A 22048-nucleotide genomic window follows, 5' to 3' on the forward strand; every position below is an offset into this window, starting at 1 on the left:
AGCAGGTCCAGTTTCTGGCAAAAGTTCAACACTGCACCAACTTTCAAAGGAGAGGAGAAGGGAGGGAGAGAGGAGGAGAGTCCCGCATAGAGGAGGAGCTACCATGGCCCAGGCTGCCTTTGGCCAGAAGCCCAACTGCTGCAAGCAAGAAAAGAATCAGCGAGAGCCGGTCTCCCCTTTCCCATTCAGCAGCAATGCCTGCTTTGCCCTGGTTTTCATAAAATTAACAAGTTTTCAGTGGCTTTATCCACTCCAGACTTGATGCCAAGAGGCAGTGTTTGTGGATTATACTACAAAAAACTCACCCCAGAGTAGCCAAAAATGGTGCAACAATGGGTATCTATGGGATCAGAACAACTGTCTCCCAGGGATTTTTTTTCCCTCAGCATTCTGAGAGAAGGGGATCGGTGAAATTTGGTGGGGATGGGAGTGGGGAGAAAACAGGCCATTTACCGCTCCCAAAAAATCAACAACACCTGAGAGAAAGGTGTTAAATAAAGAATAGAAAGGAAGGATGGAAACAGGTAGGAAATCAAGACAAACCTTGCAAAACACGAGCAAATGGCCTCCCTCACATCCCTGAAGCCTTCGCCAAGTTCCAGCTTGCAAGATGGCGTTTGCGACCAGCAAGTGCTTCTCCCACAGGAACTGGGACCAGTTCTGCAGTGGGGAGAGCCCAGTTCCCCACTGGTCAGCATGAGGGGATGAAGTTCTCCCTGCCCTTGCACACTGAGCAGCTCTTGGGGACCGTCAGAACAAAGCACGCGATTCCCTTCCCACATGTACCTTCATACATATGTCCTGTAGGAGCAGCCTTAATGGTGTGGGTCTGGACATGCCGTACTATTTGCTGCTTATGTTTTTCCTTTTCTGTGCTATGCCAGCTATTAAAGTCAGCGTTTTGTAGCTATGTGATGATTAGATGGGGTGCAGGAGAGGAAGAGGAATCGGCTGCTCTGCTGCTCCCAGTGCATGGGAGGCGAATACAACAGCGTTAACAGCATGTCTGCAGCTCGGCGGGAGGGAGTGGGGGCTCTCTGGGTGGCAGGGGGGAGATGGATGGGACGTTTGCAGCTTTGCTGCTGCTCTCCCGAGGGAACAGGCTCCATGGGTGCTTAGGGAAGGCGATGGTTGTAGGGGGAGCTGCAGATCTTGTATTTGCAGGGAGATTTTAGGGTGGGGGAGAGCAGTGGTCCATGGGAGGGGGTCTGGCATCCCGGAGGCTCTCTCCTGCGGGTGCTGGGGACGGACAGGCCCTGTGCTGGCAGCCGGGAAGGGCGACGGTGCTGCCATCCTCCCGTTTTGCCGCAGAAGGATGCTGAGTCACCCCTGCAGCGCCCGCTCCTCCTCTTGAACTCCCCAGCCCTCCCTCCTCTCCCGCAGTGAGACTCATGGAGACGGCTCGCACCGCTCTTCTCCTCTAGCCTGACTTCTATCCCGCTTGCTCTCTCTTTCCCCCCCCCCCGCCCTGTTCTGGGTCCCAACCAAAAGCAGGCATTGCTTTAAAATTAAAATTTATCACTGTAGCTACCATAAGGTGATGCTGAATCTATTTCTTCTTTGGTAATGGATCTTCCTGTTCCTCTAGAGAGCAGCAATAATATTTGATGAATGCAGTGGATGCAGCAGCAATTTTCTTCTTTAAAGGAGCCCTCCTGGGCATTGAATCAGCAATGATTATCCATCGGGCAGACATTTCTTGGAAGAAGGGCTGGGGCGGAGGAAACATGATTTTTGTGTGTGTGCTTTGCTGGAATAGGCAGCAATAAAGCTCTCTGTGCCTCTGCTCTACAACCTATTCCTTTTCCTCAGAGATTGCTGCAGAACATCTCAGTAAAAATGGCAAAGAATAACTCAAAAATGTGCAGCTTTGGGGAGGATGCTCTGCAGGAAAATAGGAAGGTGAGAGATGAATCCTGGTGCAGGGCTGTGCTTGTTTCACAGAGATCGGGGCTTGGGGCTGCTGACAGCTGGCACAGAATAACACTTCCATCCACATTTCACCGTTTGTCCTCTCTAAACGTTAGTGCCAGTTAATATCTGCAGTGCCAGGTAGGAATTTATTAAAGGAAGGGTCTTGTCCTCCTGAAAATCAAAGTGCTTGTTTGAGCAATACTTGTGAGTGGCTGACTTGCTAGAAGGGTAAGAACTTAAGCACTTGTTCCTGAGCTCTGAAATCCTGATTTCCCATGAGCTGCTGGTCAGATGCAGGAAAAACCTTTTCCTTTTTCTCAGCCTGTGTTCCAGAATGTGCTCATGTACTTATTGTTTCCCTTTTCAAACCTGTTTTTAGCTCAGCCATCCCTCGCCGCACGTCTTGAGGGGTATGAGGGTGTTACATAATGAAATTATTTTTCTTGTAGAAAAACAAGAGGGTTGGAGTGGAGGCTTGGAATTAGGAAATCTTTTTGTCAAGACCTGCAATTTTCATAAAGTTATTTATATAGACAGAAGCATCTGTCTGCCTGTAACGTCAGTTGTGTCAGGCTTCAGGATTTCATTTGAGTAGCTTTGAGGGGATTACTCAAATGAATAAGGGATGTGTGTAGGAAGGCTGCCGGTCTTCCCTTCCCTGTGTGTCTCTGTCTTCCTCCCACACTTAACATCAAAGTCTCTGAGCTTTGTAAACTGATTTAGAACATTTTGAACTGATGCCCATGAATCTTCTCTGGTAGCTAATGGGCAGATTGTTCCTAATGCACTTTGTGGAGCTAAAAGGGAGTATTGAGGACCAGGCTCTTGAAATGTAATTGTTTATCAAAGAAATAGATTTAAAGGATGGAGGAAAACAAAGGGGTGAGGAAGCATCAAGGTTTTTCCAGCTATTTAATTTCGATGTGTGTTTCTGTATGTTTAATTGACTATAATAGAGTAAAACATTATCTTATTCTGGAGCTCTTAATCTACAGATCTCAAGATGCATCACAAATACTAATCAGTTATCTTCAAAGGAGATTTGAATTGTCCTGACTAATTATCAGTTAAAGAACATTTAAGTGGTATTGGCAATGTTTTCTAAAGGTGGTCCTATTGCATTTCCTTGTTATAAGGACCACGGTCATTTAATGGCTTCTCTTGAGTTGCTCCAAAATTACACCACTGCCAAGTGAAGCCCAAACGAGGACGTTTTTGTTAGTGTCTTATGTTAATACATTTGATTATTTGTTCTGTTTAAGAATCTGATCAGTAGCTTTTCCAAATGGAAAATGCTGGCTGCTCTGTCTTTTCTGCATTCTGTCAGCATTCGGAACGATTATGTGCAAAATGAAAACTCTTATTTCCCCAGGCTAGTACACCAGATATGTAAACCGTCCTATTAAAGGAGTAATTTACTTAACAAGGCACAAAATTGGCTTGCCATCCCATGAATAATTGGAATAAATATCTGCCATCTGAGCCCTTGATGCAGCCACTAATACAGATGGACATCTGCGAGGTTTGGCCGGACCGTGTGTTGAAAGTGCTCGTGTGTCCAGACTGAACCGCCTTCTGGGCTGGGGAATTACAGATGGGCCTCCTCAAAATCCCTGAAATGCCCAGTGCACTTGGGTGGCAAAACAGGCAGATGTGAGCAGGGGGTGGAACAGGCCGTGTTTATTCTAGTCTCTGTCAGCCCAACTTAGAAAAAGCTTTATGTTCTGTTGGGATCTGAGGATTCTTTGTGCGTAACATCCTTTGTTATGCAACAGTTCCTATATGATCAACTATGTGGGAGTGGGGGGTTATATGTACTCTTTAACATCCTGACCCTCACACTTTATGGGACCAGAGGTCTGGAAATGGGACAAGAATGTAGAAACGATAACTTTCCATTCCTTTGGGGCACTGGTTAAATCTTTCGGTTTGGTATTGTCATAGCAAGAAATAAATACAAAGACCAGAGACTCAGCATGATTGGTTTTATTTCAGACAGGTTGTCTTCTGTTTTTCCAAACGATGAGACCATTCCAACCACAGTGTTTTCGAGATCTCACACTTGCGAGTCACATCACTGGCGTCTAAGATGATGGGTGAGTGCTGCAGCTTTGCTGCTTTTCTTGGTAACATATTGTGAATTATTTATGCCAGCTCTTTGTTGTCCTGGAGGCTTTGAAGAAGGGAGGAAAATGCACAAGTGTGCAGCTTCACTTACAGACCACAGTAAAATGGTTTATGAAACAGGTGCATCAGCAGGTAGTAGACTTGGTTACAAGCTGTTGTAAGGACAGGCTGACCACCTACAGGGATGTCACGTATTAGCTGAAGTTGTAGCAAGAAGAAATTTGCTGGACCCTATCATAGAGGATCTGTTATTACTTGGGTATAACAAGTATATTCTTCTTTCTTACATCTCTGTGAATCTGGTGTTATATTGGCAGTATAGCTTGGAAAAAACTGTCATGCGTGTCCCAGTTTAAAGAGATGTGTAAGCATGAGACTGACTTTAGTGTGAAACTGGTCATGAACACGTTTCATCAGGGCATGAACCAGCTGCCTCCCATTTTGGTAGTGTCTGAACTTCACAAAACTTTAGTGCCTATATCTCCTGTACACACGTGTCTGTAATGGAACAGCATTCTCTGTTTAGTAGCTGGAAATGGCACAAATATTGATGGACTTTCAAACAGAGCTAGTCATGTAACAGCCTTTTATTCCTGTGAGTCCCACAACGCATCTTGTAGGGATTTTGTACTCTTGAAGGTCTCTGTAGTAATGGCTTTAAGTGATTTTCTGAGGATGTCCATGGGAGAGCAGCAGCCTGAATTGAGTTACATTGTTATCCCAGAAATATCCTGTTCTTGTGATATATTAGTAATAGTTCTAATAAAAAAATGAGAGAAGACAAATGGGCAGGTAGCTACATTCGTCACAGAGGCAGGGTAAGTGCATCTGTATATATCTTTATATATGGTATTATAGTGAAGGGCAGGCGTTGTCTTGTCTGCTGCCCCCAATTCTGTGCATCTTTGCTTATGCACCATCTATTACTGCCTAAAACCTCATCCCGTAATAAAGCAGGTTGCCGAAGAGCATGTAGATTCTATTACGTGTGCAGCTGCTGCAGCATTTTTAATTCAATTTGTTAAGGGATATAGACATCAGCTCTATTAAATTATCCTCCTATGAGAGATGTGGGATAGGAGGGACCATTAGCAAATGCCATATGTTAACCTCAGCCTTGTCCGTTCTGTAATATACGTTATGAACAAAGGCATATTCCCATTTGTAGTTACCTCATATGAAAGAGACTTAGAGGGTCATCACATCCATTGTTCGTGCAGACTAAGGGATGAGGTTTGGGCGAGGGAAAGGGGCCGCAGACAGATGCAAAGTGTGTGATGGATATGCCCGATTACAGCATGAACAATAGTTGAGGAGAGAGGATCATGCTGAGCTTAGCGCTGTGAATTTACTCAAAATTTAATGAGCCCAATCTGCCACCTTTGCATCCGGGAGGAATTTTGCCATTGATTGGAAAGACAGCAGAATAAGGCCCAATATCAGACATCGAGTAATGTCATTAGCGCATTTGTGCTGCTATTTGTTTTAAGAGCTACGAATCCACCGGTAACAAAACTTGCACATGCTCTTGTCTCTGCTCCACAGGAAGGTAAGCCAGGGTTACGACATGTTATCCTCTGCTCTAAAGTGACGGCTGCACAGTTAGACCTTGAGAAATACCCCTCGCATGTCATGACTCTCAGTTCATTTCTCACACGTAGTGGCCTAATTACTAGTCTACCTTCCTGCCCTGAGAATAAAACATAATCAAGGGGTTCTGAGGCTGCTCTAATTAGGCCTTCCCTTCCAAGAGCTGGGAATAAAATCCAGAATTTTCTACCCGCAGACCCCTGTTGTAGCTATTTGATTATCCTTTTTCCTTCAACAACTTCTTATTGGAGTGTTTCAGTCCAGTTTAGACTGCTGCTTTTCAGACCACTTTATCTTGCTTTTATTTTAAGAGCCATTCAGTATCTCACAGTATGGTTTCCCGGTTTAGGATTAGACTCTATGTACCTCCATAGTAGTAATAATATATAATGTCAAGAAGGAAGCTGTCTAGAACATAATCACTTGCAGTCTTTCTAGTAACTTGGAATCATATCTAAGGTTGAATTTCATTTCAGGTAGTCATGAAGGCCAATCTGATTAGTAGTGTTTGTGCACGGAAGTCATCTTCCATATTAGATTATTGCTGCTTTTCCCGTATCAATCATTTGCCGATGTTCATTGATTGTGCTGCTCCAGGCTCAAATAAATCAATAAATAGAATCCTGTCCTGCAGCCCTGCAGCTAATCAATGGGCTGGTTTGTGAAATCTGGAGATCACATTACAAGGGCAGCTGCTAGTGTGGGGTCAGCAGATGTGGCTGCGAGCTGTGATTTCACATGCAAATGTGATTTAAAAATAAAACAGTGTCTCCCTGCATCTCATCTCTCTGGTTTCCAAAATGACCTGTTCACTCAACCTCTTGCTAGAACACTTTTCTTTTAAAGATCGTTTTATGTGGTGACGCTGGCACGACCAGAAATGCGTTCAGCTTTCCTCACTGTTCTGTTCTGAACAAGGCAAAAAGAATTGAATGTCAGAAAAGCCTAATCTAGCCCGTCTTCATTGATCGATATCAGTGGACACAGTGCCCTAATATACACTGACAAAGCAATTAGCTCTCATTCTTTTGCCTGATTACCATCCTGAAGGGCCCAGGTGGAAGCAGTGTTGGCTCAATGCAGTTGTGATGGAGATGAGCAATTCAGGGGATCTTTTAACATACTACAATCATGATTTCTGCAAAAGTGTATGTTGTATTTTTGTCAGTATGTCTCTCTTTAGTCACTTATTGACATTCCTAGATGTGACATTTTAATAAGGTCCTTGCATGTCAAGGTAAGGTGATACTAAAATGGTGAGAATGCAGTAGATTTGTGGAAGTTCTGGAGGAGGAACTGTACAAGCACAGGTTCCCGCAGAGAATCCTCCTCTCTTTTCCACAGCTAACGCTTCCTATATTTTACTCTTTCGCATTTATAACAGACGCGTTCTTTTGAAATGCAAAACAGTGGCAGAAGCTGGTGTATGGAGAGAACTCTGAGTCTGTAGCTGTGATGGATCTTTATTTTAATAACAGGTGGGATAACAAACATGAAAGGAAAAGCTTTTGAGGAAGAGAGGCTTGTCTCTTTCTTACCAGCCTGCTAATGTTCTCAATCACAACTGCTTTGAACTGTTATGTTCCAGTATACATCACATTTCAGCCTGAACTTTTGGTAGATCCTGTGATTTTTAAAGGGGATATTGGACCACAAGACTATTGAGAGGTTATAAAATGTCACATGAAAAACTGAGAATCACCTGATAGCATCTAAATTTTTAGTAGCAAGTCACCATGTGCCAAATCCTGCTTCCTTCACCTCTATTTTAGCCAAAGAGAGTTTTGCAAGGATGGGCTCAAGAGGGATTTGACCTCGTGTCTTCCACACGATCCCTTTTGTCCAGCCTGGCCGTGGTGTCTCAGAGGTGCCCGTTGAGTTGTCCAGCAATCAACAGTGACAGCGGAACATGACACTTGTGCATTGGCAGATAACAGCAAACAAACCGACCTTATGTATCCCGCCTGTCAATAATCCAAGCAACTCTATTCTTTCCAAAATAACTGCTCTCTTGTCTTCTTTCCTGCTTGATCTCTTCTCCCTGCCCTCCCCTCCTTATTTTTTCCACTAGGTAGAACCAGTGGTGTATAATGTAGACATTTCTGTTTGGGGTTAGATGGTTCTCACATATATGGATGTCTTTATACCCACCAGTGAGTGCTGTGGCTTGAGTGAATCACTGCTAAATCACCTGCGTGTAAAGGAGAATCAAACCCACCTGCTTAGCGGAAGCCACTGTTCTTTATTTTCATTCTGACCGCACAGAGAAGGATTCAACGCGTCGGCTGTCAGCAGCGAGACAGTACGTATCAGCCCTGGAGCTGCCACAGGCGAGCCAGAGCACTGAAAAGCTACTGTCACATTTCTATTTCTGTTAATGGGAGGTTTAGGCAGTGATGCGAATACAAAAGAACATCGTTTTCTCTGTTAGGTGCATGTGCCTGGCTTATGCATAAGGGCTCAATGTCATTCTTGTTTGCATTTTCACAGGGCATCTGTTTTTTCTTTTTTCCCCATTTCCTCTATAACTGGACACATTTCACTTCTTTCCTCCACACCGTGCTATATTTTGTCTTGATTTTCTTTTCTTCCCTGCAGCTTCAGGCAGTTAGTCTGTTAACAGCTACTTGTGATGAGGGATGGGAGGAAGGCAGAAATGTAGGCTTGGAAACAGAACAGCAAGCCGTATGGTTCTGCAGCGCATCCCCTTGTCCATGCTGCATAGTCATTAATAAAGTCCCAGGGGATCTTTGCTCTCCGACTCAGAATCTGGGCTGCCCTTCACAGGGGAGCAAGGATAATGCTCATTCGGCTCTTCCCAAATTCAAATAGGTCTGACCTCTGGGACTGCTCTCATTTCTTGTCTACAGCAGCTCTCTTGCAAGCCAGAGACAATCTAGAGTAGGTGAACTGCAAAATGTTTGGTCTGAGTTTCCTCAGATCCGTTTACAGCGGCTTTATCCAAGTGGCAAAGAAGAACAGCAGTCCAAGATAAATCGTGCTGTTTAATGGATTGATTTGCTTAGTAATCTCACACAGATGAAATTTTGATCTTGGAAAGAAATTCAGGTCAATTTTGAAATTAAAAGTCGAAGGCATTCCTTTAGAAAATGTTTCCTTCACTCTTCTCACTGAAAGTGTTTGCTGAAGTTGACCTGGATTTACAAATTGCCGACTTTTCATCAAAAGTGTAATCAAAGCCTCGAAGAGAATTGGTGTGGAACCTGCGCCTCAGTTTACCATATAACACAGGTGGGTTTGGGGAAAATGCCCTGTCACGCTTGCCTTGTAGTGGATCTGTGCAATGAAGAGCCAGGAATTAAAATTCTCAGGCAGGCTTTGCAAACCCCGTCCTCTGCGGCAAGCACTTCCCAAGTGAAAAACAACTAACTAAAATACTCTTTACACATATACCCCCACACATATATATCAAAACTCTGTTGTGAGGACAGAGGGTATCTATAGTGAATACAGATCACTTATATCTTGCGTTTCTAGCTGGAGTACTGCACAGTTTTTGAGGCAGTTTGCTCTGAAAAGGGTTAAGGTTTGTGCAGCAGAGGATGGAGCCTGAAGGGCAGCGGGTTGTGCTGCATCTCACCAGGGTGTGTCCCACCACTTGCTGCAGTCTGTGCTGCAGTGAGCTTTCAATCGCGCTCTGGCTGTCTTGTCTCGTTAACCCTCCCGATTTAATGATAATTGGAGATAGCGACCACGTTCAGACACAGCACCGGCGTGGCTGTGGATCTGAAAGTGCTCATCAGCCCGTGAAGGATGGGAGACTTTGTGCAGCGCCTGTCCCCACCTTGCTCACCCGGGACTTAGTCCAGAAAACCCCTTTTCTTTTTCACTGATTCTGTGCTGTAGGGAGTTAAAAGGTTCTGTTGTGTATAAGAAGCAGCTAGGCAGAGATTTCAGCACAGCACTTTCAGCATGTCGCCCTGTTAGTAACTTCACACAGTCATCAAACATTTGCTGCGGCGGTTGCCGAATGGTGCTGAATCAATTTGGCACTTGCAAGGAGGAGATTATTAGGCTGTTGAATTTTCTTGAGGTTTTTAACAGTCCTGTAAACTCATTTTACACATAGTCATAAAAGATGGTGGCTTTTAAAAGTACTGAGAAGCAGTTTTGAGAGGATTAAAAGGCAGATTTTGAAATGATGCTCTGCCTTCCAGCTGCAGTGGCAGCTCTGCTGTTCTGGGCAGCCACCGGCGTAGGGTTTAATTATACAGAGCTTTCCATAGTCCCCCGAGTGTTTGTTGTCTCTATGTAAAACCACCCATCTGTAACAGAATATTGAAATCTTGCGAATTTGTGTATTACAAACTTGGTAGACAGTGCTTGCGGTTATTTTTACATATAAAGGCAGCACTTTCTTAGTGTACCTTGTAATTTATTACTGCTCTGACACACGAAGTGCTGCTATAAGCAGAGTTCCAATGTACTTGCTGTTTCATGCTCAAATCTCAGCCCTTTTTACTTGATGTTTTGATCATATTATGCATCCAAGACTTGATCATTCTTCTAAGAAACCGAAGAAGTGGCAGGTATTTTGCGAACCTAAATCCAAAGGTAATATTTAAGCGAAACAAAACTATAATTTAGGATATAATTCAATAGCAATTTGCACATTCTTACAGGCTCCTGCTGCTAGCTCATTTGTATGCATGGACTCCTGCAGAATATGTGGCATCCAGATAGAACCTGCTAATATTAAGGACTGACTGGAAGATCAGCTTCGGTAATTATAACAGGGCAGACATAATTTCTCCTTGTCTGTGAAGTGTGCACTGCACTTTTGGCACTGGAAATGAGATAAGTAGTTCAATTCCCTCTGATGTTGCGAGAATTCCCAATTCTGTGGCGACTTTGGAGCAGATTGCAGTAAACTGTCAGTGGGCAGCATTTCTCTGAGAATTATACAGCACATCTATTTTCGAAGAAAGTGCAGAGCCAGACTTCAGAGCTCATTGAACGATGTTACAGAGCAAACTGTTTTAAACTGCATGAACAGTGAAATGCTGCTGATTCATCTGGATCTTTCCTTTCACAGAGATGAGCTCGAGTGCCACCAAGTGCCAGCGCACAGACAGAAAACAGCCCTGCCCGACGGACACAAATCCAACCCATCTCTTTCAGGGAATGCAGAGATCTGCAGCAGGAGGGATCCGAGCTAAAATAATCTCTGCAATGTAGAAATATGAAGACTTGAAGTGTGGATTTACAGCCTAGATTCTATCAGAGAGGTAAAACTTATTGCAACTTCGTTAATTACAGATTTAGCCACATTCTCAGCTTGAATTTGTTGACTGAAACAACAGTTCAGTAGTTAATGTACCAGATATGGAGCCTACAGCACAGTTTAGACTAAAAAAGTACCAGATGCTTTGTTTGTGATCATGTCCTTTTCCTCACAGCCAGAGAATCAGCATAATTATGAAGGGGTGGCCTGAAAACTAAGGAGAAGTTGCTGAGCTGGATTTTGCATACAGGGAAAGAGCTGGAAAGGACCTGGTTCTGTTGGGCTCTGAAATGCTCGTTCTGCAGGTGGCAGGAGAAGGGATCCTGGTATGAAACTGTGGCAGCCTGTGGGGGAGGCAATATGTCAGAGGAATGCATTGATCTTATGTAATGTTAGAGGAGGAAGCGCGCCAGAACTGACGTAAATAGAGAGCTGGAACATTTTTAGGTATAAAATCTTCTTAATTCTCAAGTGGACTCTATCTGCCAGGACTTGCTGTGCTGGTATTTATTTCTATACCACTCAAGGTGATCCAGGTTTGTCCTGCATTCCTTCTGCTGTGTTACGAGAAAGGACTGATGCCTGGGGTTTAAAACTCAGGTGATATAAACTCTTGCTATTCTCTTCCCATTAGGAGAGCTTTACTGAATTGTACCATCTCTGGCAGCGTATTATCAAGAATTAGATCTTTTTTCACTCCTTGATTTTTTTTTGAACAACATTTGGAAGACTTTATCCTGTCTAATTATACTGGACTGCTCCAGCAGTTCTGTTAATAAGTCTGGAATACTTGCAGAAGAAACTAAACCTATCAACTGCAATATGAGTAGACAGCCTTGTGTCTTTTGCAGGAGATTCCTTGCAGAACAGGGACTCCAGCCCAGTGGAGAATTTTTCCCTATAGTGTATTTTCTAATCATTACGTGCATATGAATCTGATATTTCCTAAGTGGGCAAAAACTATGGTAGCCTATGAATTTTTCTTTTCTATCTTAGAAGAAAGAATGCAGAGTCCCTTTGCTCAGGCAAGACGAGATCGGTCTGTTCCCCGCAGTGCTGAAACGAGCATTTCTATGTTCATAGGGCTGGGGATGGCTCCATCACATCGCACATCGGGCCTGCTGCTGCCTTCCCTCTATAAAACAAGGCATTGAACTGCTACCGATGCATCAGCCATCCCATCTGGTACGCTCTGGAACCAAAGGGAGCTGAATCACCAAACTGAGGAGTCAGAGCCAGTCCTGTAATTGATGGATTTCTGTCTGAGGCTGTGAGAACCATTCAAAGGCCTGAGTGGTGTCAGGATGGCACTGAAGGCAGCAAGTGGGGCTGATTTACTGCAGCTGACATCCAGCATTCTCATTTGCCTTCTGATGGAGGCTTTGCACTAGGAATTACAGATTGCACATGAGCACACATAAAAAATGCACATATTTCCTCTTAAGACCAAACGCTCCATCCTTTTTGTGCAGTTACGTGAGGTTTCTATTTCTTAAGTAGTATGTGTCTCTAATTTCTATCTCAAGACTGGACTAATGTCCCAGGCTAAAGGCTGTCATCTCTCTACTTGTTACTGCATAGGCTTATTAAAAGATGTGTGCCCAATTCTGGAATCCCACAGTGCTTAATCTTCCACCATGAAGCTGGTGTTGGATCAAGCACTTTGTCTTACTCCAATTAGTCTTTGATATCAGTAAAGCAACGATATAATCAAGTCTTCCTGCCTTTCTCGTGGTGTAGTTTTGATGAAGAAATTAATGTTTTTGGGCTGCTGTGTTCAATTTATTTAGGCTGAATTCCTTGGGCAGAGTGGTGATGATCTGTTCCTCTTCGACAACTGTACTGAACTCACTAATTAAAATCCAGCCGAATAGGAAGACGGTGGGAAGCTGTTTCTGACCTACTACAGGGAGTCACCAGTTGCCAGCAAGTAGTTTTCTTTTCTTTTGCTTGGTTGGTTGCTTGTGCTTTGCTAGAGGCAGTGCATCCATTCCTGAACGCCTGGCAACAGTGATCTGACGGCAGCCCAGGCGCACTCCTGAGCTGCAGGAATCATGTCCCTTGGTCCATTGTCACCGTGGTCTCCCCGTCACCGAGCTGCGTTTTGCCATTGCAGGGATAGACTGTGGCTTGGATTTCCTGACTGCACAGAGAAGTGAAAACGTGGTGCTTGGCCTGGCTAGAGACGGGGTTACAAACAGTGCTGGTGGCGGGTGTGTGGTACACAAAACACAAAACTAAACCAGGGTTGGCATGATGTACAGAGTGAAGCCTACAGAGGGTATTTGATACATTGCTGTGAAGTTTGTCTTCAGTGTGGATTTTAAAAATCCAATAGCCACTCAATCACTTTTAAAATTTTGGACTTATGGCTTTGAAAAGCGAAGATGTTTTGAGTTGTAGTTCATGTGCACAGCGTCAGAGAATCCTCACAAAGCGTGACTCCACAAATGCACTTTTTGTTCTCACGCAGAAAATACCGAGAGCATAACCGAACAGCACATTTATCTTCTCTTATGTCTCTGTTGGTTGCAAAATCACAAACCAGGCTGTGGCCTCTTCAGAAACTGGTCCAGGGCTATATGATTCTGCAGGGAAGAGCATCCCAGCCCAGCACTGGCAGTTTCCACGCTGATCTCTCAGTGGCATCTAGTGCTGAACGCAGGTAACAGCGCCTCTCACAACCGTTTGGGGCTGCAGTAACCTTGAGGGATTCCCCTGAGACAAAGCACTTTCTATGCACAATATCCACTCCCACGTGAGGGCTGTATGCTTAGACCTTTTAAAATCAATTATTTCTAATGCCTTCCCTCTCCATACTTGCCTTTGATTTTGGTATTTACTGATGTATTTGTCATCAGTTCTCACTCTAAGGGATTTAGGATGTTCACAGCCCTCAGTGTTCATCTCCATTTCCCCATAGCTGAGATTTCTCCATCCCATTACTGTCGTAAAAGTTTTTTGCTTTTCTGGAGGGATGAAACAATGCAATAGATTCTTTGTTAGAACAAACCTCGCACTATGGGAGCATCGCGACAACAGAGAGGGTGTCTGTGAATGTTCCTGAATGTTCAAGCTCTGCGCCCCTTTTGCAAGGTTTGTGTCGGAAAGGGAGGGCAAGAAGGGACTAAGTACACAGGACTTATATTTCTAGAATGGAGGGGTTGCCAGGAGGAGGATTCTGGTTCTGGAGAATCAACACTGAATGAGACATTACAAGAAATTTTGTTTAAAAATGAAAGCCTTTTTCAAGCTGGAGAGAATTGACGCGCACAGAGGACATTGAAAGCTCTGAAGACCGTCTGTTATCAGCAGGGCTGCACGCATCAGGCAGTACCCTAGAAAAATTAGTATTGTATTGCTATTGTTTCTCAGTGTTGGTTCTTCATACTGTGAATGTGTCTCTTTCCTCTTTTTCAATGGGAGAAAAGGGAAATAAGACAGTTGAACTAAAAATTAGAAAGATAAAACTCATTAAAAGAGTCAGTATTAGATGAATGGAGAAATTCTCAGGGCTATGAATGTATCATTTGTGTGCTCTTTTATTCCTGTGCAAATAGAACAGAGTCATAAGAAGCATAGAGTCTTTATTTTTTTTATTATAAAGTGTACATCATGTAATCGAACTTTATGCTTGTTCAGAGCATTTCCTATGAAGATCTCTAAGCTGCTTATGCAAAGAAATCAAGCCCAGCAAGTAAATATAGGGAGGTTTGTCTTTATAGAGGGTGCAAAGAATGTGCTGTATCCAGAACCCTTAAGCTGTAGATTAATACTTCTGAAGAGCTGCATATAAACATTTATTGTTGTAACAAAATAAGGCACATCCACATCTTTATAGGTCAATACTAAGTGGACATTCGTCTGAGCCACAAAATGTGTATCTGGATCTTAGATTTGGTGTGATCTGGATATTATCTTGGGTGCCTTTGTTGTTTGTGATTAGGTCTAGAAGCTGCAGCATTTAGGATTAGCTTGAGCTCATCAGCTCTAAGATTGATTTGATTTTTCATTCTATCAGCACTGATTTATTATTGAAGAAATAATTACCTGTGGTGGTAGAGACAAGCAGGCATCAAACTCCTGTGAGATCAGAGGGCTTCTAACTTCAATAAGTGGATTTGGCTTTCTGCTAAAATCTGCCAAAATCAGAGGCTTGATTTTGTAGTAATACTTTTCATATTGACTTCCCAGGAGCAGAAGAAGGAAAGAGTACTGCTTTAAAACTGGAATTACTGACTGCAGGCTGCTGAAGACAAGTCTGAAGATTTATTGGAAGCTCATTTCCAGCCTTGGAAATTTTGATTAAATCTGACCACGCTACCCCCTGCTGAGGACACTTTCGGGAACAAGCTCTTCAGACATTAAAGATGTAAGAGATACATTAAATATAAAATAGTCGATATTCATGATTTGGCTGTGATGGATAGATACCACAGGCATTGCAAGAGGGCTTCTGCTAATAGGCACTTTGGAATTAGCCAGTGATTTTAATGAAAATGCCTGCCAGCACTTCCTCCTCTTCATCTTTCACATGATCTTGAAAAGGAGGGAGGAGCACGATTACTGGCACAAAAGTCAAATGTGAATTCAGAGTTTGCAGGTCTCTTGGTGCCTATTGTTTTATTGCAGTTGTGGCTCCAGTTGAGAGTTCTGGCCTCGGAAACCTCAACCTGGATTCGCGCTGGCGTCAATAAGCAGAGTTTGTCTAAGATACTAAACTACTGCCTAGAGCAAAATGTGTCCCTCATTGATTAACACTGCTTGCAGTTCATGCTCTTACAGCAAGAATTTTGCTGGAATCCTTATCTTTCTAAAGATAGTCTGGGCATTTCTACTCACTTCATCTCTCGGCTCCTCAGGTGTTGGTAAAACACCTTCCTATCTGTATTTAGTGCTAAAACAAACTTTGATCACAGCTTTCCTGACACACCAGAGGCTGTGCTGCCATCAGAGACCTGGACAGGCTGGAGAGTTGGGCAGGGAAACATTTAATGAAATAGAACAAGGGCAACTGTAGAGTCTTGAATCTGGGTAGGAACAACCCCAGGTTCCAGTATAAGTTGGGAAATGACCTATTAGAGAGCAGCGTAGGGGAAAGGGACCTGGGGGTCCTGGGGACAGCAGGGTGACCATGAGCCAGCACTGGGCCCTTGTGGCCAGGAAGCCAATGGTACCTGGGGTGGGTTAGAAGGGGGTGGTCAGTAGGTCAGAGAGGTTCTCCTGCCCCTCTGCTCTGCCCTGGGGAGACCACACCTGGAATCTTGTGTCCAGTTGTGGCCCCTCAGTTCCAGCAGGACAGGGAACTGCTGCAGAGAGTCCAGCGCAGGGCAACAAAGATGCTGAAGGGAGTGGAGCATCTCCCGGGTGAGGAAAGGCTGAGGGAGCTGGGGCTCTGGAGCTGGACAAGAGGAGACTGAGGGGGGACTCATTCATGTTTCCAGATATCTAAAGGGGGAGTGTCAGGAGGATGGAGCCAGGCTCTTCTTGGTGACAACCAGTGATAGGACAAGGGGTAATGGGTTCAAACTGGAACACAGGAGGTTCCACTTAAATTGGAGAAGAAACTTGTTCCTGGTGAGGGTGGCAGAGCCTGGCCCAGGCTGCCCAGGGGGGTTGTGGAGTCTCCTTCTCTGCAGACATTCCAACCCGCCTGGACACCTTCCTGTGTAACCTCATCTGGGTGTTCCTGCTCCATGGGGGGATTGCACTGGATGAGCTTTCCAGGTCCCTTCCAATCCCTGACATTCTGGGATTCCTCACCGTTCCATGTGTTGTAAATATGGAGTAGTTTTGTATTCAGTAATCTTTTCCTTTATCCTTTTGTCTTTTGCAGTGAAATGTCTCTTACAGCTAGGTGACGAATGCCACAATAGCAGCAATAACAAAGCTGATTTTTCTATCAGGAAATTAACTGAGCTCTGCTGTATCTCACTGATTATAAAACTGGTTTAGTTTTCCATTGTAAATGGGAACTACATAACATAATAAGCCCCACAGTATGTTGGCACTGAAATTAAGCATTTTATCTGCAATACATTTCTACAAAACATTTATTTCCATAGTAATGATTCCATCAGATAGCACAAGGGGGCTCGGGCATATTCATGGTGTGAATGGTGTCATGAAACACTTATTGCCCTGGAGATGCTTTTTTGCTGTTCAAATTTAGCAGAATTCTGTGCTTCCTTTCACAGCTCCAAACCATTCCTGGGGCTGCTATATGCAATTCCTTACCTAGAAAACATTATTAGAAAGGGGCCAAAAATGTAACCCTATGACTATACAGTTCTGTAGAAATGATTCAATATCCAGCTGTTGGGAAAGATCTTGGCATCATGACTTGAAATATATCAGTCAACGATCTCCAACTGAAATTAATGTCACAACCTTTTTGAGACCAACATTTGGTGCATGAAATGTGAAAAGCAGGCAAAACAATTTCTTTCAATGTGGCTGTGTTGATTTACATCCATTGAGGATTGTGACCACTGAATGAGTTACTAAAATGAATAATAAAGTCTGGCTTCCAGCACCAGTTCATTCATGAGCTGAAGAGTTGAATTTGCTGCTGGTCCGGGAGGCTCTTTCTCAGTGCATGTGGCAGCAATAAATGGACTCAAGTGAATTATAGATGATGAAGACAGTTAAAAGCAGTTTTACAAGTGAGAGGTGCCATTTCCCATTGTGTTTCATTTCAGGAATATTGGATTTGGGACTTAGCAGTAGTTACAGGAGGGAGGTATTGGCCTTTTCACATTGAGTTGGTGCAGATGAGTAAATGAAGGCATGGATCACGCTGGCATTTGCAGCATTGAACAGACTGTTAAGTGTTGCAGACGTGGTGTTACACCTCACATTTTCTAATTGTCTAATGAAGCAAATATCCTCCCGAGCTTTGCAACTAATGCAAAAGTTGATTGTATGATTGATGCTTTGATTTGCATGGGTAGAATTCATGCCTGAACAAAGCGAGAGATCACCATCTGGATAAAATGCAGACTAGATAGGAAGATTCTTATGTCTTTCCTTAAAAAGAAGCAGATGGAGGAGGGGTAAGCAAGCAAAGCTTTGAAATTTTAATAAACTCAGACATAAAATTACAAAGCGATTAAAATGGAAACACCAAGTGACTGATTACTCAGAACCTGTTCATCTGACTTACGGATACATCAAGGCAGAAATTTGCAAAGCTGCCTAAGGGTTGTTATAGTCCCATTCCTGCTTAATTGAAAAGGAGTCAGGTTTCAGTAGTCAGGTGGCTTTGGAAATATTTGCACAAAATCACAAAACAGAGATGATTGCACTTCATGTCAAATTCATCTTAAGAAAAAGCGATAAACCTGTTTAACAAACCATTACCCTGCTCAGCACCTTATTACACCAACTCAACAGGGGCAAAATTGTTTTGGAATCAACAGCTCTGCCCCGTGAGGATGGGGGAGATGCAGGAAATCCAGGGGACGTACCCAGCACTGTTCCTACATTAATTTCAGCAGGAATTAGCTTTTAAGGTATTTTTAAAGTGCTACTAGGCACCTTTCAGCATCATTAAGCATCTAAATACCTTTACAAATCTGTCCCCAAGACATGTATCGGTTTTGGACGGGAAATCTACCGCTTACATCATGTAATTGCTTTTGGTATTGTTAAACAAAAGCAGCAAATTTATCCAGCGTCTTCTCTATTAGTTGTCTTCTCAGAAACACTCTTTACCAATGTTCTGCTTGTCAGCCTAGAATACCATGCAGGATAACGGCAGGTTATCCTGTGCATGAGCTGGTGTCGGTTACACGGTCCTTTGCTTACTCTTAATTGTAAATAGGAGAAGGTACTTCTGTACATGTCACTCATACCTTAGTTCCCTGTGAAAATTAATAGGTGGGCTGTAGTAGCTGTAAACTTGGGTTTGGTTAATGGATGCTTGCCCTTGCTGGTGCGGAATAATCCAGAAAAAGAGATTGCCAGTGAAATGGGTGGCAAGTACATAGTGGGTTCATTGAAAAGTTGTTTAGAAGTGTCTCTGTTACATTGACAGAACAACAGAAAGAACTGACACTAGGGTAATGCAGAGTAAGTCACAAAGCTAACTAACATTACCATACAAAGCATTTGCCTTATTTAGGTAAGAAAATGTGCAGTGAAATATTCAGCTAAAAATTCATCTGGGCTGTGAGATTTTCAGATAATACGTTAAATACTATTCCATGATAAAACATGTGCAGGCAGATGGATAAAACCACTGTTTTCTCCTGTTTGTGGTGTACATGTGTATTTGCATATTTAATTGCTTTTATAGCTTACACTGCTGCTTTTTTAGTTATGGTGATCGGAAAATCTGGTCCAATTCTGAACCAGATCTAATAATTCATCAGCTAGAGGAAGTGACTTATTAAGTTAATGAACAGATGGCTTTAGTTGTGGTAGTAGTTTTTTAGTTGGTGTGTTACAACTGCTTCACTATTTAATCTGTTTCTCCACCCTGTTGCTGTATCCTTTATCTTGACTTAAGATTGATTGATTTAAGTGCCATCTTTTTGGTTTGTATATGCACAGAACCTACCTAGAAAGGATCCAGGCTGGTCACTGGAAGAATTCTTCAGTGCTATCACAGGAAAAGTCTTATTTCCCATTCATTCAGTGAAGGTCGGTGTTGTTCTTATTTGAGACACAGGAGGGCACTGGAATTACATTTTTTGATCTCCAGTTGGGCCACAAAAGATGCAGTCAGTGCTTCACAGGTGTCTTCAAAATGAGTCTGTTAACTTCACACTTTGAAGTGCTCGGTTTAGGTAAAGATTTGACTTCAGCAGTCTGATAATTTGCAAACGTGCTGTTCTTTCCATTATGAAATAAAAGACCCGGGAGTAAAATGACTTTCTTAGTGCACTAAAAATGTGAATGAGCTGTAGTCACCCAAATTCCCTCCAGCTCTCATCAGTAACATGATGTGGTATTTACATAAACTGAGTTAATCTCTGATGTAGCCTCAATTAGAATTTAACTATCTGTCCTGCTCCTGTTTGGGGCAGAGAACAGAGTCCAGACTGCTCACCATTAATGGCCCTGGTTAAACACCACCTGAGCATTAAAAGAAAGCAAGACAGAAGGAAACAAATGTCTGTGGTAATATTATAAAACTAAATGAAATACTTTCAGAAAGAAAACCTACTTTCAGTGGTAGCTGAGATTGCTTCCTTCATGTGCCCCTGAGACTTGCAAATCATTATATTTAATGAATCATTCACCAACTTTCCCTACTTCAGTAACAGAAACAGCTACTCTAGTTACTACTTGTCTGTCTATCTTTCATGCTCTCCTCTGTTTTTTCATTTGCTGCCAAGAATTTGCTTTACCTGGGTTGGAAAATACTGGCAACAGCTCAGCCAGCTTAGCTCCAAACTTGAGAATCTTAAAGTAAAATCGAGGTTCTAGACTGTCAGCGAGACTCTTAGAGAACCTCTGGCCAAAGGTCTTTGCAGCCAGAAAACACATAGTCTTTCAAAGACTCAATTCAGCGTCTTCATGAACACTTTCCTTCTTTAATAATCTGGCCCCAGGTCTAAGCACATCCCACAGTCCATTTCTTGTCACCTATGAGATACTCACCATCAAGCTGTTTCTCTTCTGTATTTGGGATGATGCTACAGAAGGCTCCAGCTAAGCATAAGTGGAACAGAAACCAAGAAAAGAAACAGATGTTTTTCTCTTTCCAAGCAGGGTCGTTTTAACTAATTTCGGATGTTGGCACACACATGGCACCTTGAATTGCGGCGAGGAGCGTTCAGCTCGAAGCACTGAAACTTTTACAAGATGAACGCTTCGGGCATTGCTGGAGCAGCTCTCCAGGGATGGACGGAGTGTTCCCTGGGCCGAAGGGAATGCAGGGGGTGCAGAAAAGCAGCAGGCTGCTCCACATGGCTTCTTCTGCACTGCTAAATCATAGGGGTTTGTGCATAAGAGCAATGAATTCAGATGTGTGCCAGTACATCTGATCGTGGTTGCCTGGCTTGAATTAGTGTTTTATAAATAACAAATTAGTTAATCAACTCCAGCTTGCAAATATTTTCCTTTTTTTCCTTGTTCTACATTTCGTCGAAGCCTCAGGTGCCGGTGAAGTGTTGAAAGAGCCCATGTCCGTATTTAACCTCGGAGCCGCGGTGTTCCCATGATCACATGTGCACATCTGAACGGAGCTGAGAGCTTCTCGGTTGTGTCATGAGCAGCCCTTGGGACAAGATCAAAACATCATTTTAGAGAAGGGTTTGGCCGTCTGCTGCAAACTGGGTGTAGCGTTACTGCACATCACAGCCAGATGAGTAACGCTCTGCGTGTGTGACAAATGCATGGGCCACACATTCTTGATGGATGACAGATCACCACATATTGTTAAAAACCAGTATATCGTACAATAGTGATAAGGTGTCCTTACGTTTAAAATCCTGGCTTGCAAATAACATGTTTATTTGCTAGAGCAAGCTACTGGTAATTAATTCTTATTTATACTACTCTGGCACTTAGAGGCGCCAGTGAAGATCAAGGCAAATTAAACTTGTTAAAAACACAGGTGGGAGAGTCTGCAGCATGGAAAGCTGTGCTGAACATGCAAGAGGGATGGAGGCTGAGAATCAGAGAGAGATGAAGTGATATGCCTGGGAGAGCACAACAGCTGAGCCGTGCAGCTACCCCCAGTGCTTCTCACTAGTAATGTAAAATAACAACAAATATTATTGTCTCCCCAGATTTTCATGCGTTAGTGCATTTAAACGGGTTTTACAATATTGTGAATTATCAGAGTTCTTGTTGCCTTTCAGGGGAACCTGGATCTCCTAAAGCTTTGCAAAGAATCTGCCGCTCTGATTTGCGATGGCACTGCTTAATGAAGTAGTAGGTCTTGCTGAATATCCCAAACAATTTGCTACCAACAGAACTACAGAAGCAGCCAGTCTGGTTCTGGTCAGACCGTCCAACCTGTCCCGCAGGTACGTGCACAGCTCCTGTCTCTGTGTCACCAATCTGAAATACTTTATCGAGTCCCAGTTCACAATGCTGGAGCCAAGCGGAGGTTTACACCATTGAGTCAATTTTATGAACAAGAACATTGAATCTTGAGCAAAGTGCGGTCCTGTGACCATTCTTCCAGATGTTCCGAGTACTTTTCACAGAATCACA

This window comes from Nesoenas mayeri, assembly GCF_963082525.1.
Source record: "Nesoenas mayeri genome assembly, chromosome: 27".
NCBI classification, from domain to species: domain Eukaryota; kingdom Metazoa; phylum Chordata; class Aves; order Columbiformes; family Columbidae; genus Nesoenas; species Nesoenas mayeri.